Raw genomic sequence first — 27,429 nt, 5'->3', positions numbered from 1 at the left:
AAAGGACTTTATAAAATAACAATTAGAAAAATAATCACATAACTTGGAGGCTTGCAACTTGTGCATAAGATAGCATAAAGGATGAGGGGTATGTTTTGTATGAAAGAACAGTTTCAGAGGAATAACTACATTTCTTTCATCCAGTCTTTTTTTAGTTTAGTTTTGTTTTTTTAAAGATTTACTCATTTACTTTTTTGAAACAGAGTCAGAGAGATCACAAGCAGACAAAGAGGCAGGCAGAAGGAGAGAGAGAAGGAAAGGCCATGCTGAGAAGGGATTCTGAGGGGGGACTCCATCCCAGTACCCCGGGACCATGACGTGAGCTGAAGGCAGTCTCTTCACTGACTGAGCCACCCAGGTACCCCGTTATAGCACTTTCTTGTCTCTGTTGCTGTGTGTGAAAGACAGTGTTGAATCCATGAATCGACGGCTACTCTGCCAGCTTGACAGGGTGGCAGGGGGGCAGGTGCTGTGTCTGATTCACTCATCATGCAACCCACAGACACAGGATGTGGTGCTTTGCTATATAACAAGTACTCATAGTTTTGCTGAAACACAAATTTATTTACTATATGGTTTCCAGCCATGGAAAACTGTACAAATGTGTACACAATTTATTGTAGTATTTGAAGATGGTATTTAAATAAAACTAGAATACATTTTGGGGACTAATGGATACAGATATATTTGCCATAGTTCTTTCTGAATATTCTTTTTCTTTTCTTTTCAGATTTTACTTATTTGTTTGACAGAGAGAGATCACAAGTAGGCAGAGAGGTAGGCAGAGAAAGAGGAGGGGGAAGCAGGCTCCCCACTGAGCAGAGAGCCTGATGCAGGGCTCCATCCCAGGACCCTGAGATCATGACCTGAGCCAAAGGCAGAGGCCCAACCCACTGAACTACCCAGGTGCCCGAATTTCACCCAGTCTTAAAAAATTGCTTTCAGGGGTGCCTGGGTGGCTCAGTGGGTTAAAGCCTCTGCCTTCAGCTCAGGTCATGATCCCAGGGTCCTGGGATCGAGCCCCGCATTGGGCTTTCTGCTCAGTGGGGAGCCTGCTTCCCCCCCACCCCCTGCCTCTCTGCCTACTTGCGATCTCTGTCAAATAAATAAATAAAATCTTTAAAAAAATTGCTTTTGTTCTATTTTCCCGAGACTCAGACTTGTTCCATTTCTTTTTCCTGCTTTCTACCTTCTAAGGATTGGTATTCCTATACCTGACTCTTGATTCATGTATTCCTTGTACATTACATTTCTAGTAAATTCACTATTTAATAAATGTTTTATTTGACCTCTTCAACCTACAGTATCAGCTTATACTTGGTTCAGATTTTCCTACTGTAGACAATGGGGACAATGAAAAGATTCGGGGAAGCATGAACAGAGAATGGCAGATCAATTTACATAGGATCAAATATCAGAAGTTACCTGTGGGACATCAAGTGGTTTAACATACATATAAACGCAGTGACAGAAAAAGAACAGGGTAGAAATTAAGGGCAGAAATAACACCAGAAGGAAAAAAATGACTGAAATTATAAAAATCTGAGGAAAACTCTAAAGTCCCAGTTTGTAAGGAAGTCAAAAAAATTAAAGCACAATAAACAAAAAGAAAACCACACAAAAGTATTTCATTATTAAATTGTTAAAAACCAATGATGAATGTGGCACCTGGCTGGCTCAGGTGGTAAGGAATACAACTCTTGTCTTGGGGTTGTGAGTCTGAGCCCCACACTGGGCATAGATATTACTTAAGAATAAAATCTTTAGGGGTGTCTGGGTGGCTCAGTTGTTAAGTGTCTGCATTCAGTTCAGGTTATGATTCCCAGGGTCCTGGGATCAAGCCCCACATCCCTATAGGGCTCCCTGTTCAGCGAGAAGCCTGCTTCTCCTTCCCCCACTACCCCTGCTGTGTCCCTCTCTTGCTGCGTCTCTCTCAAATAAATAAATAAAATCTTTTTAAAAATGAAGAAAAATGCAAAAGCAGACTGAGGAAAAGAAGTAACACATCTTATATAGAAAGGAACATAGATGAGAATTACCCAAGTCTCATAAAAAATGTGAGAAACAGAAAGCAATAGAAGAATGTCTTTAAGGAGCTAGGGAAAAACAGAAACCTAGAAGGTTGTATCTATTTTAAAAATATTTAACAATGAAAGCAAAACAAACACAAATTTCAACCCAAAGCTGAGAGAATTTATCACCAGCAGTTTTCACTATAAGGAATGTGAACTGAAGTTTTATAGGCTATAGAAAATGATACAAAATAAAGTCTGATCTATCCAGAAGAACAGACAGAGGTAGTACATATAAGTGTAATATACTAGAAAGGATTTCTTGTTTTTAATTTCTTTTAAGCACACATTATAATTTTGGAGTCGGTAACTTGTTGAAGTCCAAGCTATGACAAAATACCGCAGTGTATGACAGGAGGAAAACAGAAGGCACAATTTTCATGTCCTTCTTTGTGGAATATATGAGGTGTTATAATTTTTTAATGAAGATTACCATAGGATAAAGATGTGTATTTTAAATCATAAGGAAACCATAAAAACACACATGATAAACTAAAAGAAGAACTAAAACAGAATATTAAAATATTCAATTGACTCTAACAAGATAGGAAGCAGGGGAAAAGGTAGCAGTTATAAATGAGGAATAGATGATGGGGAAAAAATAGACCTACATTAAATGTAAATGACCCTAATACTCCACATAAAAGGCAAATATTGTGTGAATAGATGTAAACCCCACCTAAAAGTTGTCTAAACACACACATATACTAAAAGACAAATCACAGGATTAGAGAAAGCAACATCTGAAATGATATATTACTTGGCCAAAAGGGAAACTTCTTTTACAAGCAGGTGAATTCATTACTATAAACATATTTGATAACATTTCAGAGTTTTTTTTTTCCATGAAGTGCTACTACGTAAATAGAAATTACTGTCATCATTACCATGTAAGTCTGCCTTCACGGTCTCAGTGAGCTTTCATGAATCTCTCATGATTTGTAAAGAAACTGGAGCCCAAATTTGGATTGCATATATATTAATTCTATCATGCCAACAGAGGCATGAAGGAAGCTGTGATATCCCCCAGATAAGATTAAAACTAAGAAAGCAAAGTGGATAGACAAATATTGCCACTAAATAAAGTTTTTAGTAATATTTCAAGTGGTGTCAAGTTTCCATGAGCCAACTCACAATTCTGTACAATAATTTCATTTAATTCTATTTTTAATCTATGTTTTAAAATATAAATCCTCTGTTTCTAAGGATAAGGAGCCTGTAAAATCATATTTATTGCTTCATTTATGAAGGAATGAAAGTCATTGCTCAGCATGTAACAGTTCCAGGGGTGGATAAAAAGTATAATCATTTCAGAGACGCTCAGAACAAAAGAAAAAAAAAAAAGGATCAAGAAGTATGAAGAGGTAAGCAACACATGGAGTTGGAACATGATTCAAAGGTTCAAAAGTAGGAAAAAAACTATTATTAATATCAAAGTGCACCGTCAAACATAGATAATACTTGATTGCTAAAGAGGCCACATGTGGGGAATCAGAATAGGTTCAGGCAAGGGAAAAAAAGGATAGTTTATAAATATCTGAGTTAGTATCAATCACAGAATAGCAAAGATGAAATCATTAATTTCATAACATTTAGAGTGGAGTTCTTAAAGTACTATTTTCTGTTCTAAAAATGATTTCTAAGTCTACCTTATATTTTAAAATTACTGCATGTATCAAGTGGGATAGCATTTTTTTTTTAATTAGTTCTTTTAAGGCAGTGGTAGAGAAGGAGATTCTGACTTTACTTTTGGGGAGCATATGCTCAATTGTTTTAAAATAAATTATTTTGAAAAAAACTAACAAAAACAAAACAAATTATTTTGTATATGAAATTATTTTAAGCTGAAGAAATTTTTCATGGAGAAACACTCTGAATCTATCATTGGGATATTAGCTTGTGAAACACAGGACTCCTGCCACTGCTGGTCTTTGTGTTGCTTTTTAAGAAACTAGTAGAAAGTGTGAACTCCTTCAGCAGAAGCGGCTCCAGTCAAAGGACAAGGCCAGTGAGGGGTGTGTGAGCTGGATTTCAAACCCTACATCCTTTCCCAGCTGGGATCCACAGCACAGTGAACTCACTAGAATCCAATAGCCCAGAGGATGCTCTCCCAAAGTTTCTGTCTGCAGTCAGATTTACATTTCGTGATAAGAAATTAATTGCAGTCTTTTGTTTTTAGTTCTTCCCAATGGCCAGATGTAATGTAATGTCGAACATTCTTATTTAACCTACATGAGAACGGAAGACAGTTTTGTTTATCCTCATATACAGATGAGACAACAGAAGCTCAGTTTTGTTTATCCTCATATACAGATGAGACAACAGAAGCTCAGAGTTCTCATATCTCCTGTCTTTTGTGAGGTTTTCAGCAGTGTGGGGGCCTACTGAGGCCTACCAACTTCAAGTTCTCGGGTACTACTACTCCATAGATGGAAGACGGTTCTTAAATTGGTCTATTTACACAGTACCTGGATTTTCCTGTATTGATTTAGGGAGAAATGTGTCAACTTGTTTTGACTTTGCAAAGTTTCAATAGTTAGTTCTCCAGAGGTAAACCATGTAATCTTGAACTCTGAATTTTGAAAATAATAGAAATCAGCTTAAAATTTCAATTAGAAAAGTGTTATCTCTTTAAAGGTAATAGTAGAAGCCCATCATTTTATTAACATTTTGGTCAGATAAGGTAAGAATCAGATAAATGCTTGATCAAGTCTTAGGATACTGTTACAATAGCTAAGTTGTGATTGAAAGTACAAACATCTTAGTTCAAGAGTTTTTAATTGAATTTTCTAAGCAGAAGCTGAGTTCTATGTACAGAAGGCACTGAATTCAATACTTTATACCTAACAATTCTAATGCCATGAATATGGAAAGATGGATGTCTTACTTTCATTTTAACTGAAAGAATGTTTCAATGGCTTAATCTCCCCAAGGAGTATCTGTCTGTAATTTGAATAGTCTATAATTGGAAAAGGCTTAAGAAGGCCTATAAATTGATAAAGAATGTTCTTTTTCTGTTGTTTAATTAACACGGGTTGAGTTCTGCAAAACACTACACTTTACAACCAGCAAGCAACCTGAGTCTTTGAGATTTTCGCTTCAGGATTAGGTATGTGTAACTCACCAAGTTTGTTATTAACGGTTTGTCATCTTCTCTGGCATGGCTTGATTATTGACTATAGCTAATATTGCTACTTGGGCACAACCCTTTCATCTCTGAATGTGAGATCCCTGATCAGCTGGTGGCTACAGTGGTCACCGTATGAAGATGGGGTGAATGTGGAACTCTTGAGTGTTTTGAAGTTAATCAAAGGCTGCATCACAACATTACAAGGATTATGGGTTGATGTAGGGCCGACTCATGTCTCATTTCTCTCGTGCAGTTTGCCCTGCCAACATTGATATCCCACATTTTTGTATATAAATATATAATAATGTATAATATAACAATAAGGATAATACCCACTACTGTTTTGAGCATCTACATTGCGCTGGTGCTTAATACTATATTAATTAAAAGAATATAATATGGAGACACAGTTTCCTGGGGTGGAGGGACAGCCACGTCTATTATGTCAGGCAAATTATTTAATCTTTAAAGACCTCAGTTTCCTTACCAGCTGTAAAATGGAAAAGAAATAATAGCTTTTATCTCATGGTCTTATTAAAAGTATGAGATGTGATAATACATATAAATTGCTTCAAACAGTGCCAGTGAGTGTTTAGGAAATGTTAGCTGTTAAAATTTTATGAGTGATGGAACAAAGGTGCAGTGAGTTTAAGGCACACAGTTAAAAACAGTGAAACCATGGCTCAGAATGAGGTTTTCTTGGCACTAAAATCATGCTCTTTCTTCTATTTTGTTCTAGCTTGCCACTGCCAATGATTTTACGGTCTTGTAATTTTCAGACAGTGACTAGAGTCCTGAGCCAGCCTGATGGCTTAAATCTCAGTCTGCTATCTACCAGCTGTGCAACTTTGAGAAAGTTAACCTCTTTCTACCTCCTGTGCTCACCTTTATGGATAACACCAGTCCTTAGACTGGTTGTGATCAATAGTTAATTAACCGATTAATGTAAATGAAGCCCCAGGACTAGCTCCTGGTGCACACTAGTGCTGTAGGAACATGATCACCATTACTTACTTACCACTTGGTTTTAGGTATTGTTTTTAGATCTAATCTCAATCATGTTTTATTTTCCTTGGGAGCAGAGACAGTATCTCACATAATTTATAAATTTTTCATCACTCCTTCCAGGAGATATTTATAAGTATTTATCAAGTAATATTACTTTCCTGATGCTAGATCAGCTTAGGAGTATTGATTTTACTTCATGACAATAAAATGAGTATATAGGGTTTATCTAATAATTCCATACCTCTATAAACCTTTGTGTTTTAAATGATTACTATTTCTTGAATCTTAGTATCAAATGCCCTAAAGTTAGTCCAAACCTTGTCATCTTATACTGATCCTCAAACTTTGGTCCCAAACACCTCATAATGCAATTTTCAAGAAAGAATGAACTCATTTGATCGTAAGAAGCCCTTTCATGACGTGTATGTACATCAAATCACCATGTTGTACACTTGAAAAATCTTCCAATTGCATTTGTCACTTACACCTCAATAAAGCTGGGAAAATAAACAATGTACTCTATCAAAAGTTCCTGCTTTCACCTGAGGGAATTGCTTAGACACAATGAGAACTGGTTCAATTAGATTTTAGACGAACTAATCTAAGTGTGAACTACCTATTTCCTTTCCTACACACAAACAAATCAGGAAAGAGTCGTTTTTCAAGGAGGCAATTATAGTTGGTTTTGCCATGAGAATAGCCTCTGTAGAAGCCCTCAGTAGCGAAGCTGGTGAGGAGCAACATTTAAGGTACACCTCACAACAGAAAGTAGTCAGAATGTCAATGCCAAGCATACAATCCTCGCTTCTGGGAGAATTTTCACTGGTATGATCAGAGTTTCTTGCAAGTTTAACAGGGAGCTGGTTTAGACTGGACAATTGGAGCAAATTCATATACTAGGATTCCAGAGGAAATACAGAGAAATGGGAAAAGAAGCGTTTTGAGGTACAGAATCAGCTTCTGCCCAAGTGGTCCTGTTGTTCTTTTCACCTCAGACATACCAGCATAATGAGTCCGGTTCTTAGGTTTGTTCTGTGTTGCTAGGAGGAATGAAAATGATAGGAGCTTACAGTAAAATCCATTTACTATGGGAGAACAGCCTGCAGGATGGAATGGAACTACCATGTCCAAGAAACATGGGACTCTCCATTTTCCTTGTGGGACAACAAGAGATACCCCTGAAATGATGGCTTGTCTACAATTAGAGTTGGTGAGAGATTATGTCTGACTGGGAACAGATTATGTCCTTATAATGTCCAAAAGCATCCAGGCTGCTCGACACGCCCTGACGCCATAGCTACGTAAGGACAAGACTTCTAAGGGATGCAGGAAATACTAGTCAGTCCTTGGCAAAGGAATCCCATAAAATAAGTGGAATAAGAAAGAGTGGTTGAGGGTTCATATGTTCTAGACTTAAAGATTTCTTTTTTCCCCAGAGATGTTTTCCTCCACTTTCCAATACTAATTTTATCTTTGCTATCCCCTTCTTTAGGAATTCTTGCATCCTCCTTATTGGACATTTTCTGCCCTTTTATAAACTCTTTATTCACTGATGATCTATGATCTTATATTTCGGAAGCTGGACCATGGGATTGGTTGTGTGCTTTGTCTAAATCCCTGTGGACCAGCTCTTCCTGGAAGCACATCCCAACAGGTCTCTAATTTCATGCTTACCAAACAGAATAGTAGTGTTTTGAATTCAAATCATTTCTTTTCTCAGGAATCGAAGAAAATATTCATTCTTGTGCAGTTTCAGTTTCTGCCTTACATATTCCCTGTTTTTTTTTTCCCCATCATCTAGTTTGTGAAGAATGACTTATTAGCCTCTTTTGTTTCTCTGCCCTGTCTTCAGTCCTCAACAGGCAACACGGTTGCCACACGGCTCCCTAATGTGTTGCCTCATACGTCCATCCCCTCATCAGGAAGCATTCAAGGTCAGAAAAACAAAAGCTAAATAGTGAGCGCAGAATTATTGCCACATACTCTGTTAAGGTGGGAAGGAGTGCAACAACAAAGTAAAACATGAAATTCACTATTAGAGGAGTTAGTCAGCTGGAGTTGAAAGGAGCAACCCCACCAGACCACCTTTGCTTATGACCCCAATTCTATGTTTGGCAGGTTCACAAACGTGCCCTCAGGTTCAATGCACCGGAAGGACTAAAAAAACTCACTGAAAGCTTTCCCCTTGCAATTTCAGGTTTTCAGGACAGAGTAAAACTCTTGAGGAACCTCCCAGGGCACAGTGCAGTTCAGCGGTCCTGTCCCTACGGAGTTGGAAGCTCATAGAAGCCTCAAATCACACCTCACAGATAAAAAGACAAACAGAGTAAAGTAAGTGCTATCAGGCAACTCAAATTTGACTTAAGGAGATAGAAATGCAAGCGATTTTCAGAGAAAAGGATTAAGTGCACAAAGATCCTACAGGAGATCTTTTATCCTACTTTCTGGGCACACTGAGTGGGTCGGGAAGGTTTCCAGAGTAAACAGAGAAGTGCAGGCAGCCAGTAAAGATACACTTTCTCGTGGTCGACGCTATGCGACACTCAGCAGTCTCAGATTCTGGAAAACCACTGGTCCTGGTAATGTGCATATATGGGTCACTGGTAAGTGGGTCATAATTAATAGAGTTATAAGAATTTCAAATAGTAAGCTTTTTTTTTTTTTTCCCCATGGACATTCAGCTGTCTCAGGAAACCACGACAGTTCACATAACAAAGGATCATAAGAGTGATTTAATAATTCCTATTAGGCATTTTTATTAAGTTGTCAGTAGCTATTGTTTGCTGGGTGATTAATGAAGACCCTGTAATTAAAAGATGGCTTCCACAAAATACTGTAATTTATCTTTTGGGGAGCGTTCAAGACCAGAGAATAGACCACTTACTACTGTTCTCATTATACAAAGGCGCCTTTTGGAGGCAGCCATTTTCAGACTGCTTTAATTACATTTTGGGGCAATTTTAAGTTGATTAAGATTTATGGAATCAACTTCATCACTTTTCAAAGCAAATGAAAGGCTCCATAGAGTTGCAACTAAATATAAAATCAGAGAGAAGGGAAGAACTAATGGGCAGGCAAGGCAGAGCTTTTTTTCTGTTACAAACCCTAAACCCACTTGTCAACTTGCAAACATGGTCAGACACTTCACATGACAATGCCGTACAGAATTATTTTATCAAAGGAGTATGTGTATCTTTTTTTATAAAGAAAACGAGAGGTAGGGAAAACAGATTTGTTTATTTTACATGACACAGACATGTCCAGAGGCCATGTTGTACAGAGTCATTTATATTTTAAAAAAGTAAACACAAGTATATCGATGCTTAGAGAAAATGGGAAAGAGTTAATGCTGCAAAATGGGCTCTACCTGCAATCTTTTTTCCCCACTGAAAATGAACAGTGTGGTGCTGAGGCCTTCTGTGCTAGATGCAAGCACGGTCAATCTGGTTTAGAAAGGACACATCCACAGTGGCTTAGGGATGGCTGATTCCCGTTTCTACTAAGCAAGGACTCTATTTGGAAATGGTGGTACTAGGCCGCCAGAATACTTCCCTGTACTTCAGTGTAACTGAACTACATATGCACAAGGAGAAAGCCTCCTGGTCAGCAATTGTAAAATTCAGTCCTGGGGGTACACAGGAGGCTCAGTCAGTCAAGAGGTGGCTCTGGATTTCAGCTCAGGAATTGAGCCCTGCCTGGGGAATCTGCGCTCAGTGCGGAGTCTCTCTCCCCTTCTCCCTCAGCTCTTCGCCTCCCCCTCCCCAAACTTTTAAATAAATAAATCTTTAAAAAGAAGACAAGATTCAGGGTGCCTGGGTGGCTCAGTGGGTTAAAGCCTCTGCCTTCGGCTCAGGTCATGATCTCAGGGTCCTGGGATCGAGCCCCGCATCGGGCTCTCTGCTCAGTAGGGAGCCTGCCTTCGCCCCTCTCTCTGCCTGCCTCTCTGCCTACTTCTGATTTCTGTCTGTCAAATAAATAAATTAAAAAAAAAAAACCTTAAAAAAAAAAAAAAAAAGAAGACAAGATTTAGTTCTAGAAAGGAGAATGGTACCTTAGGAGCAGAGTCTGCATCTCAGTCTGCCGCTAAGTTTCTGATCTGTCATGCCCGAGAGGAGACAAGGGCCCTGGGGGACAGGGCACTGAGGTGAAATGTTCTGTAAATGCGCAGGAGGACGGGGCCAGGTAACGGCTAAGCTGTCCTATTTTACAGAGGCTTTACTGACCTGAGCAAGCTCCTCCACTTCAGTCCAGGGCTCCATGTTAATTACTCGAACACTTAAAAACACCTTTGGAGCTTTCTCTCACTGTGCCAAACCACTGCTTTTAGAACAAAACCAAAAAGTGAACTGCAGAATGGAGGCTATTTTTAGAGTTGTAAAAAATAAGAATATGTAATTTCGGTTTAGTTATTCTTATCGGCTGAAGATGAAAACATCCTCCTTGGGTTGGCAATGGAGAGTACTATAGCAAAGGACAAATCACTCTCTTCTTATTCCAAGAAGAACCAACCCACATTGCATGGAGCATCTGTATGAAAGGAAAGTTGTCTTCTAAGAACTTGGGAAGTGCTGTGTTCCTCCTTCTCTACCTTGGAAACCCAAATGCAGGGTAGCCCTGTGTTGGTAAGGACACGTGTTGAGGTAGCTTTCCTCCCTTGGCTTTTCCAAGTGTATTCAACTACAAGCACAGTCCGTTGACATTCCGCATGTTCACAAAACACAACTTGAGAACTCTGCTCACACATATCAAAGCAACCATGTAACTGACATATTTTTGTTCATCAGTTTGGGTGTGTATCCTCTTCTTGCCTCTTAGCCAAAAATATGAAAATTAACACAAATACACAATAATTTTCACCATAAATATTTAAAATAGTGTAGCATGTATGTAGAAGTTTATAAATATTTAACATATATATAAACACACGTATATACATGTACATAGCACTGGCATATAACTGTTTATATTTACCATAATTATTTATTATTAGTTACTATTGTGATTCCAATTTGTATTATTTTGTCCTTGTAAAAAAGGAATTTAAAGTATCATTAACGATTATTTGGTTTTATTATTTTTAATGTATATCATTTCAAACACGGTGTTATATTGCTATACATAGTACTGTATAAGAGCATTTGACCAAGTCCTCCTAGTAAGTAAATACATGTAAACCTAAATTAGGACACAGACATGTGTTTACTAACTTGACTCTTTCTTAGACAAGCTGAGTGTTCTTTCTTTCATTCTTTCTTTCTTTCTTTTTTTTTTTTTTTTCAGTCTGAGTGTGGCTGGCACCCAGTGTCATGTTAGTTCCAGGAGGAGGACATGATGGTTTTTGCAAATCTGTACATCACATTATGCTCCCAGCAGGTGCAGCTACGGTCACCAGGTGGCATGATTACTGACTCTTACAACAGTCTTGTATTTCCAGCTTCCAGGGGAGGACAATCTGGGGGCTTTTCAGTAACAGTCATTTCTCTTATTCACTGTGGCCTTTGCCTTTACCACTGAGTACCAGGAGTACTTAAAAGCACTTATGCAGAAATATTCACAGAATGTGAAAAATGTCTGACAAACTCTCCGAGTGGCAGCCATGACATAAATATAGAAATGTATTTTTCTGCATTTTGATTTTTTCCCAAAATGATTGCTTCACTTAATAAATATGTTTGCAAAATGAAAAGTATTTTCTTTGAGGACAAGACTAAGACCTTCACTTTTTCTTAGATAAATATATGTTGACAGGTATATTACTCAGAGTTAAATCGGAGGAGGATAACCACTATGAATAAAAGGATAAGAAATTTATTATAGGAATTAAGTCCTATTCAGTTACGGGAAGAGCTGGAGAAGTGAGCACGTGAAAGAAGCTGAATAAAGAGGCATCCCAGCCTATCAGTTGACAAGGCCAGCATTCCTGGCCAGTTGTACCCCAGGGACCCGGGCAGGGAAGCCTTTGGGGCTACAGCCAAGTGGGGGGTCCTAGGCTCCCATGGGGTGAAAGAACTGGGCACAGAGGGAGCCTGAAAGAATGAGAATAATATGGAACCCAAAGACACTACTGTTTCTCTTGGTCATGAAATCCAAGCATGACAACTTTCAGAGGACAATGATTTGTTTGAATTCTACCTTCCAAATCTTTTGGAAAAGTTGCTGTTGGGTCGGCTTGAACCCAGAACTGCAAAGGGAAAGGGTTTCTGGGAATCACTATCTCCAGCTTCATCTGGCTGATGCTAGAAAAATCAGGCCTCTTGTCAATCATTCTTAATTACTTAAATTGTGTCTAGCCTGATGGTAGATATGTCTTGTCAAAACAGTCTGTCATTCAACATGTAGTCACAAACCGTTTGATTGTGGACGAGTGTCTGGTCTCTCTGTGTGTTACACACTAAGGATGAAAAGAGAAAAGCAGTACCCCCACCTAAAACTTGTGAGGATTTTTAAGATCATATTGTGTATAAAGCACCTAGAACAGGAAGTGGTCAGTAACTGTTTACTTGGTGCTGGGCACTGGAAACACAAAGGAAAAGGCAGGGTCTGTCCCCTTAAAAAGAAAAAAGCCTAACTAACAGTCCTGGAACCAAAAGATCATTTTGATATAACTAAGTTGATGGGTTGTTTTGGTACCACTATACTTTTTTTTTTTTTTTTTCAAGAAAGGGTAATGATTCAAGAGTACGTAGATTCAGTGTATTTCAACAGCTTTAAAACAGGAAGCACGACAGATTAGATCATTCTACTGTGTATATGTTTCAGGAGCTGTTATTACCCATTCATCAGTGCTAACCATGAGAATTGCTCTTCAAAGATAAAATATAGCACTTTATGGGTCTCTCCTAAATTCACATACATGACTTGATTTTTCCCTTTCTTCAAATCAAATAAAAAGGTCTTCTGTGAAAATTTTTAAAAATTTTTTTGTTTTCGGGCGCCTGGGTGGCTCAGTGGATTAAGCCGCTGCCTTCGGCTCAGGTCATGATCTCAGTGTCCTGGGATCGAGCCCCGCATCGGGCTCTTTGCTCAGCGGGAGCCTGCTTCTCTCTCTATCTCTGCCTGACTCTCCGCCTACTTGTGATTTCTTTCTCTGTCAAATAAATAAATAAAATCTTTAAAAAAAAAAATTTTGTTTTCCTCTCCTTGGGAAGAAGTTAGATAGCACAGAAGTCACTCAGAGAGGAAATATATAGATTCTCGTTTCTTCTGTCCAGCAAAGCACCACCAAAAAGAAAAAGAAAAAGTAACGTAAACAAACTAAAAACCACCGGTGAAAAAGGAGACCATGGTACAGCTGTGCGATAATACCACCCCTGGATGTCTGGCTTAAATACCAGCTGTGAGCACGGCACTTTATTCAGAGGTGTAACCACTGCATCAATGTTCATGGATGTCCCCATTTCAGGAACCAGAACTGCCTTTCCCTTAGCTCCTCCTGCCTCGCATCCAGAAGACCCTTTCTGGGTTTCTGTTTCCCCACATCCCACAGGTAATCCATCAGCAAGTCCTGTTGAGGTTAACTTCCAAATGCACCCACGTCTGACCAGTTGTCAACATTCTCACTGACGTGGTCCAAGTCACACTACACCTTGGGAAAATGCATGATTTTGGTCAATGTGATTCTTCTTCCTCGGCCTCTTCCCCACATAGCTGCCTCCATCTTTTGTAAATATAAATAAGATCCTATCACTCTCTTTTCCTCAAACTCTTTCCCTGGTATTCTCTCCACTTACTATAAAACCCAAAGTTCTTACCACCCTAATGAGAACCTATGTATGTCTTCATTATTTCAAACTTAGCTTCTACCATTTTACCCTGATACTTCCCTGTAGGAAACCTTGATTTTTCTATCATAAATAGGGCAGCTTTGCTCGCTTCAGAGTTGCAGAGTTTACTATACCCTCTGCCTAGATTACTTCTTCCTCCACATTTTCACATAATGCTCCCCCCTCTTGATTTTCTGTCCTTTGTCTTATCTGATATACCTGTCTGCTTTCCATCCAGTAATGTCTGAAGTCCTTATCCTATTGAGCTATTTTCAAAGTAACTGAGAAATTTTGAATTCTATTGTATATCTCTGAGGCTCTAGGATATAAACATCATGGGAAACAGGTTTTTATTTCTTTTCTTTTGCAATGGATCACCTTCTCTGCCTCCCTCCCCACCTCATGTCTCTGTCTCTCTCTGTACACACACACACACACACACACACACACACACACACACGCATTCACTGAAGGAGACATGTTTTACACAAATTCCCTAAGCATTCAATTTGAATAGGTATTTGGAATCATATTTGTCCTTGGAAGTATTAAAAACTAAATGAGAGTCTCATTCTGGCATCTGAAAAGAAACATGAAGCTGTGATGAGAGACATTCCATTTATACTCACAAAACCTTGATTTAAAGGAAACTCTAAATGTCTGGGACACCTATTTGAGGGCAATTGCAATTTTCTTTCATTAGTTAATAACATGTGGTTCTCCATGTTTTGATTAATGAGACAGTAAACATTTTGTGCATTAATTAAAAGATAAGGCACAATTTTTGAACCAGGGAAATTAAATCATACCAACTATGAAGCAGTTCAGTCCTGGCAGAAAAGAGGAAATGTTAAAGACAGTAACTGAAACCATGCTTGTAAACAGTGCTGATTTTTAAGAGAATATTGTAAGCATCAGATGTAATAGTCTGAAAACTAGTCATGTTCTAATGCTGACAGTGTTAATAAGGTCCTCACTGATTTTTGAAGAGCTGGTTCAAAGAAGCAACGGTCTTTGTCACTATGGTCTCCATGTGATCATGTGACAAAAATGAAGTGAATATTTGTATATATTTTAATTCTAGATGGCGTAAGTTCTTTCGGGAAACAAATTGTTACCTTCATAAAATTTTTAAGTTCCTGTTTCTTGTTGCTCCTATCATAATCCTCCAATTGTCCTTTATAGCATTTTCTTTCTTCCCCCTTTTAAGACTTATTTATTTATTTGAGAGAGAAAGAGCACAAGCAATGGGAGCAGCAGAGGGAGAGAGAGAAGCTAAGTCCATGCTGAGAAGAGAGCCTGAGGGGGGTCTCCATCCCAGTACCCCGGGATCTTGACCTGAGCTGAAGGCAGTCTCTTCACCGACTGAGCCACCCAGGTACCCCTTTCTAGTACTTTCTTGTCTGTGTTGTTGTGTGTGAAAGATTGTGTTGAATCCATGAATTGACGGCTACTCTGCCAGCTCAAGGGGGTGGGGGGTGGCAGTGCCATGTCTGATTCACTCACCATGTAACCCACAGGCACAGGATATGGTACTTTGTTATATAACGAGTACTCACAGGTTTGTTGAAATACAAATTTATTTACTATATGGTTTCCAGCCATGGAAAACTGTACAAATGTGTACTTTTTTTTTTTTTTTTTTTTAGTATTTGAAGATGGTATTTGTATAAAACTAGAATACATTTTGATAACTAATGGATGCAGATATATTTGCTATAGTTCTTTCTGAATATTCTTTTTTTCTTTTAATTTTACTTACTCATTTGATAGAGATCACAAGTAGGCAGAAAGGCAGGCAGAGAAAGAGGCACGGGGGCGGGGTGGGAAGCAGGCTCCCCACTGAGCAGAGAGCCCAATGCGGGGCTCAATCCCAGGACCCTGAGATCATGATCTGAGCTGAAGGCAGAGGCTTAACCACTGAGCCACCCAGGCACCCCTCTTTCTGAATATTCTTAAGCCTACACTGTATAAGTCCTGAGTTAAATCCTGAAATCAATTCATTACTGGTTAAGCTTGTAAAAATCTGTTTAAAAAACACAGGAGGGGGCACCTGGGTGGCTCAGTGGGTTAAGCCGCTGCCTTCGGCTCAGGTCATGATCTCAGGGTCCTGGGATCGAGTCCCGCATCAGGCTCTCTGCTCAGCAGGGAGCCTGCTTCCTCCTCTCTCTCTCTCTGCCTGCCTCTCTGCCTACTTGTGATCTCTCTCTGTCAAATAAATAAAAAACAAAACAAAACAAAAAAAAACCACACAGGAGGTCAAGACTGCTTCCCATTAGTCCTGTAAGTTGACACCAGCCTCCAGAGAGCTCCAGGCGATGCTCAGTGATGTACACAGGGCACTGGAATACAGGTCAGGAGTTGCGTCTAGCCCCAGTTTGCAGCTAATCACCCGCGACTTGGCCTGCCTGGGCAGCAACAAATCATATTTTTAAAAAGTAAGGGGATTAGTTCCCTTAAGTTGTATTAAAAGCCTCTTCCATCTCCAAATTTCTCTGAGATCAGACCAGGCTTTAGCCTTCTCAGGCTGCTATAACCAAGAAAATATAAAAAGCAACGGGGGGCTTAAGAAGCAGACATTTGTTCCTCCCAGCTCCTGAGGTTAAGCCCAAGATTAAGGCAACCACTGCTCAATTTGCTGTCTGGTGAGGGCTCCCTTCCTGGCTCACAAGAAGCCACTGTCATCTGTTCAACTGTCGACTCATGGCCAAGAAAGGACTAGATGGCTTCTTGGGTTTTTCTATTTCTTTTTGAAGGACCTATCCCATTCACCAGGGCTCTCCCTTTTTGACCTAATCACCTCCCGAAGGCCCTACTTCCCAATACTGTCACTGGGTATTAGGTGTAAGTTTTAGAGGGACACGAACTTCCAGTCCTTAACAGAACTGTTGAGCAATTTCATTGTAGTGTCTTGCAATATAATAAGCATTTAATTCAATTTCTTATACTCATTATGAGTCTGACCAAACTGTATTGTGTGGGAAAAATACTGAATTGTATAACTAATTCAAAATAGTTTAAAACGCAACAATTTAAAACATATGCTTTAAAATGGTGCATGATCCATCAATGTGCAGTGCAATACAGTTTCTCAAAAAATGCACACACATATCTCTACCATTCTCGCTCAGATTAAGAAACAGGACATGACTAAGATTCTAGAGGCTGCCTTTCATATCCACTCATTACCTGACGCATGCCCAACTTAATTTTCTAAATTCTATTACCTTACATAAGGTGTGATAATATTTGAGCATTATGTACATTTAATCACATGATACTCTACTCTATCTGAATTCTTTCAGGCACTCTTACATTTATGAATTTCCTCCCAGTAAGCATTCAGCTCTCGTTCACCCACTTTTATTGCTGGGTGGGATTCAATGATAGGAATATACCACAATTGATACTCTCTGATCTGCAGTTAATGAACATTTGGGATGTTGGCCATTAGAGAGTAGACTGTTTCGGATCTTCTCCCCCATGTGTCCTGGGGCACTCGTGAAAACAATTCTCTTGGGAATACACTTGCAAATGGAATGGTCTGGTCATATGGCTGGTAGACTCTAACACTCACTTTTAACAATATCAATTTATAGCCTCACCATTATTTTCTAAAAATTCTGGCTACCACACATTCTCTGCAACACATGGGATAGTCTTTTATTCGCCAGTATGGATGTTTATGGTGATGTATCTTATCAATATTAAAAGAAGCAAATCTTGGGGGCGCCTGGGTGGTTCAGTGTGTTAAAGCCTCTACCTTCGGCTCAGGTCATGATCTCAGAGTCCTGGGATCGAACCCTGCATCGGGCTCTCTGCTCGGCAGATAGCTTGCTTCCTCCTCTCTCTGCCTGCCTCTCTGCCTACTTGTGATCTCTGACAAATAAATAAATAAAATCTTAAAAAAAATAAATAAAAGAAGCAAATCTTGAATGTACAGTTCAATGCCTTTTTACCCATCTCTAGCAGCCCAGCCAAGACCCAGATCAAGACCAGAACATTTTCATCAAACATTCCTTGGGACCCCTTACGCAATGTAGTACCCTACTCTATATTCTCACCCCCTATCCCACCTCCAAGTAAACACCTCTGAGCCCTGCCCTGGAGGAACGCCTCTCTTCCTGGCTTTCTTCACACAATTTGCAAGACTGATCTCCCAAATTTCCATGTATATCTTAAAAATCACCTTATTTAGGTATGACCGCCAGACAAGAAACAGGGGATTTAAAATGTGTCGTTTTACGAACGGTAACATCCATGTGCCCCATAAAATCATCACTTGAATCAAGAAAGGGAACATCCCCAGCTCACCCAAGACCCCTGCTGTCTCTCCATGTCCTCTCTCCAGAGGGGGCCGCTCCCCCATCTGTGGTCACTATCGATCAATTGATTGATCTATATTCTCTAGAGTTTTATAGGAACAGAATCATTCAGAATTTACTCTTTAGTGTGACTCCTTTCAGAGTCATTATCTGGAGAGGACTTATGCATGTGGTTGTATTGACAGCTCCTTTGTTTTTTTGGCTGAAAAACATTTCATCATTTGGTTGTTTGGCTTGGACTTCTTAGATGCACAGAATGGTTAACATGATAAAAGACATTGCCAACTCCTGAGCATTGTTCAAGGATACTTCCTGCAAGGCTGGACACAGTCTCTATCTCCCCTCTTCAGTAGGAGGATTATCAGGAGAGGGGCTCCAGGGTGGCTCAGCTGGTTAAATGTCTGCCTTCAGCTCAGGTTGTCCCAGGGTCCTGGGACTGAGTCCCACATCCCTGCTCAGGGGGGCCTGCTTCTCCCTCTCCTCCTGCTTGTGTTCTCTCTCAATATCTGTCTCTTTCTCTCAAATATATAAATACAAAATTTAAAAAAAAAAAAGGATTACCAGTAGCCACTAGTGGCTAATACTTGCATGGTTAATGCAACTGAGGGACTGAATTTTAAGAGTCTTTAATTAACATTAGTATAAATTTAAATAGTCACAGATGTTATTGGCTGCCATGCTGTGCAATGTAGGATAGACTATTCAGTATTTCTCAAATTTCCTTGATATATATGTATGTCTACCTGTGTTTCGTGTAATTGTTATCCCAGAGAAGAATGAGGAAAGGTAAGAGCAACACACATTAGAAGTCTTAGGAATCCATGCATATTAATTGCCATCTGACCATAGTACAGTAATTTTTGTCCAGTAATCTGTATAGCCTTTATCTTACTTGAAGTATTGCTATCAACTTCACATATGTGGACATTCCTGGTACTCTGTATATCCTCTCTTTACTTCCATAAAAGTGCTATTATTGCTTCTCCTCTTAACTATCTTTTTTTAAATTATTTTTTTAAAGATTTTAAATATTTATTTCAGAGAGAGAGAGAATGAGAGACAGAGAGAGCATGAGAAGGGGGAGAGTCAGAGGAAGAAGTAGACTTCCAGCTGAGCAGGGAGCCTGATGCGGGACTCCATCCCAGGACTCTAGGATCATGACCGAAGCCGAAGGCCGTCACTTAACCAACTGAGCCACCAGGTGCCCTCCTCTTAACTATCTAGTTTCTGGATACTTAGTACAGATTTTCCTTCCTTTGCCTCCTCTTTAAAATTATGAATCTTCCTCCTCTTGCTTTCATTGGTTCTTTTCTGCACCCCTCTCTGGGCTACCACCTGGATTTTAATGGCTAAAATTATCAAGTATATTCCACAGCTGCCCAATAAACATGCTCTGCTCTTGGTTCTGCCTGAAAAACCGGTGTCCCTCAGCCCCACCTGTTTGGAAGTGTGGGCCATGGATGTTGCCCATCATTCTTCATCACCTGGATAACGTGGTGTTGCTAATCCAGGCTCTTCCTGGACCAGATTCTGAAAATGATCCATCCTTGGACATCCCTGTGCACAATGAAGTTTCAAAACTGTTTTGTCTTCTCTAGCTTTAGCTAAATTAGCACCATTAGAAGCCATACTACATGAGCTGGGCCAGGAAGCTAACGGTTCTTTTTTCTGAATCCAATGTGCATATTTACGCTGAAATGAACTCTGCTTACATGTATATTCCCTGTACATATCATCCATTGGTTCTTCTTCTTCTTCTTCTTCTTCTTTTTTTTTTTAAGATTTTATTTATTTATTTGACAGAGAGATTACAAGGAGGCAGAGCAGCAGAAAGAGAGAGAGAGGGAAGCAGGCTCCCTGCTGAGTACAGGACCTGATGCAGGGTCTTGATCCCAGGACCCTGAGATCATGACTTGAGCTGAAGGCAGAGGCTTAACCCACTGAGCCACCCAGGCACCCCCTCCATAGGTTCTTAGAGCCTCATGAAGTCATCACAAAAACAGAAAGCCCATTTATTGAAATGGTATTATTTTAGCCTGACTTTTGGGATTGACTTTTGTATTTTTTTTAAATGATGCCATCCTCTGTTTCTTCTCTTGCAGAAATGCCCCGGACGAAACACTAATTTACTGTATTTGGTTAAGTGTCATTTGATCACATTTGATTTATCTCCATGCAATTGTGATATGTAGAAATAAACTCGCTCAGCTGCTTCTATGTTCCTTAAATTAAGAGTTCAGCTCTGATGGGCAGGTGGGGTGCTACTGTAGAGATGTGCCTCTTTTCTTTTATTCCCATGACATTCTACATTATTAAAATAAATCAGATGTTCATGTTATATGCCATTTTAGCATATCTTGTGTTCTTTTCCAAGACCTACTTTAAAAAAAAAAAGTAACAGTCACATAAACCTGATTTGTTGACATGGCAAAGTTGTTTCCAGCTGACATCCCTTGTCCTAGTTATTATAGTTTAGACCTTATATTGTTAAGTTATGGCCCAGGCTCATCAGATATTTTTAGTTTTCTTTTTTTAAATTTGATTACTACTTATACTTTCAATAATTTCAAAAATGTTGTCAATATCACATAATGAAAAAGAAGGATGAACTCAAAAGCCAATGAGAGAAGAAACATCCAACTTAACTCATGATTGCACATTTTTTGGAGCCTTGGGATTGGCTAAACAGTTTGTCATTATTTAGACATTTGCTTTTTATACTGAAGTAAAGAGATGTATGGCTATTTCTTGCTCTGAAAGTTTCCAACCCTTTCTAAGTAACTCTTCCCAAATATTATCCAAATATTCATTTTAAATGATAACGAAGTCCTGGAGACTATGCAGAAAACACGTCCTATTAATTTATAATCTTCCCCTAGTACACATTTTCACATATAACACAAGTGGAAATCTGGCACATGCAATCAGCAGAGTATTTGGAAATGGGTTTGCACGTAAGAGAAATGTGGCACCAATAACCGCCAGCCAAGCCACTGCATCTCCTGTATCACAGTAGATTTTCACCAACTCCATTTTATCGCACCTTGCGTGCTTGCATTCCCACGCTAACAGGCAGTTTAGTGTTTATGCTCCATCCCAAGTGGTTGATTAGAGCTTATTATCGGCGGTCTGAAATAGCCATTATACCTGGGCTCCTAGCCATGCGATCTGCACTGGGGCGCATCCGAGTACTGGCTGATGGATAAGGTGTCCTTCATTGCCAGTTCCACCCTAATTATTCCTTGCTCACGCCCCCCAGCGCTCATTTTGTTCATTGGCTTTGTTCCCCAGGCTGCTGCTTGATGGCCTGCCCAACTCCCTTGCTGCAATTGCCAGCTCACTCCCAGTGATCCAGCCCCAACTGCCCATTCAGAGACAGGGGTGGACCCCATCCTCCTTGCCAGACTTAATCCCTGGACTCCAGAGAGGGAGGGTGTCTCCCAAGGGGCCTAGGGTGACCTGAAGGGAGGCAGGGGTTGCATGACTCTGCGAGGCCCCAAATCTGCCTCTTCCTTTGAACACTACTGACCTGGCTAAAATAGAAAATAAAAATATAAAATTTGGTCTTGAGGTCTTTTAGAGAAGTGAGACTCAGATTTCAAGAAAAGAAGGTAAGTTACCTCAGGATATGGGAAGGATCTAATAGCTGTGAGCGATACGTGGGCAAGGCCCACCCGGTCCTTCTCTGCATTGTCCCTTCCAACGTGAAGGGCCTCGGAGGAGGGACAGCACAGTGTTCTGACTTAAGTTGCTTCTCTTATTTTGTCTTGCGGAGACTACAGTGAGAGGAGTTCTTTTACCTAAATTTTTGGTTTAACTTCTCTTAACAAGAGCCCCAGTACTAGGTTTTTGGATACTTCATTATCTTTGACAAAGTTTTATGGTTATTTCCTTCCAGTGGGCTTGTGCCTTGAAGACTATTTCCCATATTAGTATCGTGTTATCTGCAAAGTATTGTAAGGGATCCTTTCCCGCTCCTCAGTAATCACTCGTTTCCTCAATGGATGCTCTGCTGGATTGGAATGAGCTAAAGTCACTCTAGCACACAGTGCCAGGGCCACTCCCAGGAACTGGGCATGGGAAGCGTCCTTTCCTTCATGGAGCTTCTGTTGTAGAGAGAGAGGCTAACAACTTAAAAGTAAAGTGCAATATGATGCCAGTTAAGTATAAGAACTATGAAGAAAATATAACAGAGAAGAGGATAAAGGACAAAAAACAAAACAAATGAAGCAAAACCCTATGCTCACAGATACAGAGATCAGGTTGGTGGTTGACAGAGGTTGGCTTGGGGTGGGTGAAACAGGTGAAGGGGGTCCAGGGTACAGACCTCCAGTCGTAACACACTGGTCACTGGGCCATAACATACAACGTGAGGACTACAGTTAAGGGTATTGTACTGCGTATTTGAAAGTTGCTGAGAGGGTGGAGCTTGAGGATCCTCGAGGAGAGAAAAAGAAAAACTATTTTAACTGTGTGATGGGTACTAATTAGATTTACTGTGGTCACCATTTCACAATAGATACAAATATGGAATCATGTACATTCCCAACTGCTCTAACGTCAGATGTCAATTATAACTCAATTAAAACACTACAATTTTAACTGACCTACCACTAGAATTTAGGTTTTTTTCATTTACATGAATTACTTCCTGTTTTGGTTAACTACTTTTTATTATCCTACTCTTTCCCCTAATTTCCAACACAGAGGATACCTCATCTTAGAAAATTTTCCAGATCAGTTTGGCTGAAATGTCTCAATATTGTTGTTGTTTTTAATTTTTATTAATGCCAGTTTATAGGAACTCTGAAGAAAACATGAGAGAGAAGAGGATGAAGGAGGGTCCTGTCGATGTAAATGCACAGAAGGACTGAGGAAGTAAGCCACAGACTATTTGGAGGAAGAACCCCGGCATGCATGGAAGAACCACGTCAGGCAAAGCCCCTGAGGCAGAAGCTTTCTAGGCATCCTGAAGAAACTGCATGGAGGCCAGTGTGACTGGGGCTGGATGAGACTGACAGGACCCAGGTGGGGGCGGGGGGGGAGACAGACCCTGTGCAGTCTTGCAGGACCAAATCAGAGATGCAGATTTTGGATCTAAAGGAAGCAGACTTCATAGTTAGAGCAAGAAAGCCATTCTTGTGACTGGCTTATAACCAAGAATATGCACTTGCCTCCTCTTGGATATCCAGCTCACATTCTGCCATTTTCCATGTTTGAAAATCCACACGAGCTTAAAGACAGCTTTCCACGCCCACCCCCCCACATGCAGATGTGACATCTGACAAATGTGACCAGAGTGGACAAATGACTGAAGAGGACTTTTACTGTCTGAGCAGCAATAATGATTATAATGATCCCAGGACAACCCTTTCAGCTGCTGTTTCTCTGATGTCATTGAAATTATGAAGGTATGTCTCTGGTCTTTTGACCTCCTTAGGAGATACATTTGCTGAGCACAGAATTGTTCTTTGCTTAATGCATCATGTGCGATTGGCATATCATTTTAAAATATTATCTTTGGAAATGGGGGTGGAAATGGTAACTTGTATATAGATTCACCTCTGAAGGACTTCGTGGTGTTGTCAGTAGCACAGCATACATACAAACAGTTACTTTATATGGCAAAGCACAACCCAAGGTCCACAGGTAATGCCACAGAATGTCCAGATAATAAAGGTCAGAGGAATGGACTAAATGAATAATAAACAGATAAAAATTTTAAAAAAAACAATATTGAGACATTTCAGCCAAACTGATCTGGAAAATTTTCAAAGATGAGGTATCCTCTGTGTTGGAAATTAGGGGAAAGAGTAGGATAATAAAAAGTAGTTAACCATAACAGGAAGTAATTCATGTAAATGAAAAAAACCTAAATTCTAGTGGTAGGTCAGTTAAAACATCTGAAAACTGGGGAGTATTTAGCTTAGCGTACAGGAGAGAGAAAGACGGAGAAGGGAGCTGAAATCCGAAAACGAGAACATGGAATACCAGGGAAACATGCTTTTATCCTACAGACAGTGAAAAGTTTAAAGGTAGGAATTTGAGCAGTTGCAGTGAATCTGGCAGGAACAGAATTACAGCAGTGATTCATGGAAGCACTTTTGGAGCTCTGAGTTGGAAGAATGGCCTGAATTCAGAGGAAAGAAGAGCCGCCACGATACTACAGCGTCCTTATAATTTGGCAACAAACTGGATTAGAATGAGAAAGGAGGCCATTGCCACTCCACCACATAATCATGCTCAGGATGAGGAAAGTTGATATATTTAATAAAGAAGATGTGCATTGGAGAAAAATATAATTGCAGGGTGATACAGATATGATTATTTTGATGGTGCAGATACTGACCTGAAGATATGATGCACATACCTCAAGGTTAGAAAGTTTAAGAAAATTCTAAATCCAATACTGGATCCCTACCTCAGAGCATACACAGAAATAAAGTTTAAATTAATCACAGACTTGGGGCACCTGGCTGGCTCTAGTCAGTGAAGCCTCTGACTCTTGATCTCAGTGCAGGTGTTGATCTCAGGACTGTGAGTTCAAGCCTGGTGGTAGGCTCCATGCTGGGTATGGCGCCTACTTTAAAAAAAATTAACCACAGACTTAGCTACAAGATTTTAAAACATAAAACTTTAGAGAAAATACAGGAGTAAATCTTTATTTTAACTTTATTTTTGTGAAAGCTTAGGGGCTTCTTCCTTCTTTTCTAGCCATCGACTGTGCCTTGGACCTGTGTTATAAATGCCTCAGGATACAGGCGCTTTTGAGTGACCCAATTTCCCAAAGAAACTCTGTCCTTACCTTTTCCTCCCAAGCCCTAGGCTGCCTCTTGTAGGTCTCGACTATTGTCGTTCACCCAGGCAGCTGCACGGTTTTCATTTGCCTTAATGATGTTTTCTGGCAATGCCCACAGCCTTCCCTCCTTGTGCAAGTTCCAAGATAGGTAAGACAGAGACAATCAGCTTGTGTTAGTCCTCAGGCCGTCCTCCAGACAGGTTTGAATAGAACAGACAAACACAAATAATTACAAATCAAGTCTGCCCTGCTCCATCCAGAACCGGGGAACGGGGGCAGCTGTGTTCAACACTACCACTGTGCCAGGAAGGTGTGAGATGGGGTAAGCAAAAATGCCACAAAGCTTTCCCACAAATTGGTAGTGCCTCTTTCTTAATTTATTGTTCACTTGGTTGCTGTAAACCTCTGCTTATTTCCAGTTCTGACAAATTGGTTCTGACAGCTTCTGCTTGCTTTGTGATGCTTCTGTGGAGGGATGAGAGTTCGAAGCTGCCCATACCACCGTTTTTCTCCTGAGGTGTTTTGTGAAGAAATTTTTCTCAGGCTTCACTGAAGCATTATATGCAATGTGGGACTGAGAACACACTTGAGCATGCTTTTCTGAAGGGCATTTATTGACCTTCCAGCAAAAATTTCAACCTTACTAATGCCAGTACATTGGGAAATCTGTTTGAAAAGAGCAAAGACTGTGCACCTCTAACAAGAGGTCTGGGTAGCATGGAGCTCAGGTCCAAATCTATTTATATGGGAATTTACAGATTTCAGGGATGACTACAAGGCAAAAATAACCAGCTGGGTTACAAAATAGCAAAGACTGTGATTCACTGACAAATCCTGAGTTTATAGCTGATGAACCCAGAGTTAAACTTTGTGCAATTATGTGATTAAGACTCACTAGTTAGGGGCACCTGGGTGGTTCAGTGGGTTAAGTGTCTGCCTTTGGCTCAAGTCATGATGTCGGGGTCCTGGAATTGAGTCCTGAATTGGGTTCCTTGCTCAGTGGGGAGTCTGCTTCCCTCTCTCCCTCTGCTACTTCCCCTGCTTGTGCATGCTTTCTCTCAATGTGTCAAATAAATAAATAAAAATTTTAAAAACAGACTCACTAGGTATATAACAGTTAAAATTTTTAACCTTAAAACCTGACAGGGGCACCTGGGTGGCTCAGTGGGTTGGTCCACTGCCTTCGGCTCAGGTCATGATCTCAGGGTCCTGGGATCGAGTCCCGCATAGGGCTCTCTGCTCAGCAGGGAGCCTGCTTCCCTCTCTCTCTCTGCCTGCCTTTCTGTCTACTTGTGATTTCTCTCTGTCAAATAAATAAATAAAATCTTAAAAAAAAAAAACCTGACAGATTTTCATATTATCATCTGTCTACAAAATGAAGGTTTCATGGACATGTCATACCTGTCTCCACCTTGCACTGAATGTTTAAGTGTACAGGCATATTCTTTATATACATATTTTTGTGTATGATGTCAAGAATAATAGTTTTTTTTTTAGTTTGTTAAAGGCCATCATTAATTTGGTAAAAAGTTTTGTGCCTGAACGGTTCTTAGAACAAGCGGACAGTTGTAACTTCAATTAATTTGTTTCTACTTAATTTATGTTATAAAGGCTTTTGTTAAGAGCTAAACTGTGATTTTTCATATGCCAGGTTATGTAGGGAAAAAAAGAAGTTCTTTTTCAAGTAATTGAATTACTAAATTCAACTCAACCATAATCACATAGAAGACTGTAACTGCACAAACCTAAATGTAATTACACTGAGATCTTTTTTTTTCAATCAGAATCTATATGATTGATTGGAATTCATTTTCCATTTGGGAGTTAAAATGCATGATATGTAAATGTAACCAAAGTATATCTTTCTCTTAACTCAGAAATAAATGTGTCTCAACATCTTTCATATCTCCTGGCGATTAGCTTGCCAAAGGTGTGCTGAACCATTGTGACCCCGAATGAAATGGTCACTGTTCTCCAACCTGGAAGTGAATCGCAGCAGTCCAGCTATTCAAAGTCCTGCCAGAGGTACCTTCCTTTTAGAACCAATGCTTACTCCCAACCTTTCTGCAAAGTAGAGCTCACAGTGAAACCACAAAATGAAATTCACATCCACAAGGTATTAAGAATGAGGTCATTTTCCACTTAAAGTGCCAATTATCCACACTGGCCAAATTAAATAGATAATGAGATTTCATTACAGGACGGAAGGAACAAGATATATCAGATGACCCTGTTTCTCTCCAGGCCAAGTTTCTACGGACTTTAAACTACTTTGATATCATTGGCCTGTTTGAATTCAAGGGTGTAGTTTCAGAGATGACAGTAACAGGGG

This window comes from Mustela nigripes, chromosome 4 (genome assembly GCF_022355385.1).
Source record: "Mustela nigripes isolate SB6536 chromosome 4, MUSNIG.SB6536, whole genome shotgun sequence".
NCBI lineage: Eukaryota > Metazoa > Chordata > Mammalia > Carnivora > Mustelidae > Mustela > Mustela nigripes.
The sequence above is the reverse complement of the archived record's forward strand: the minus strand, read 5'-3'. Positions refer to the sequence as shown.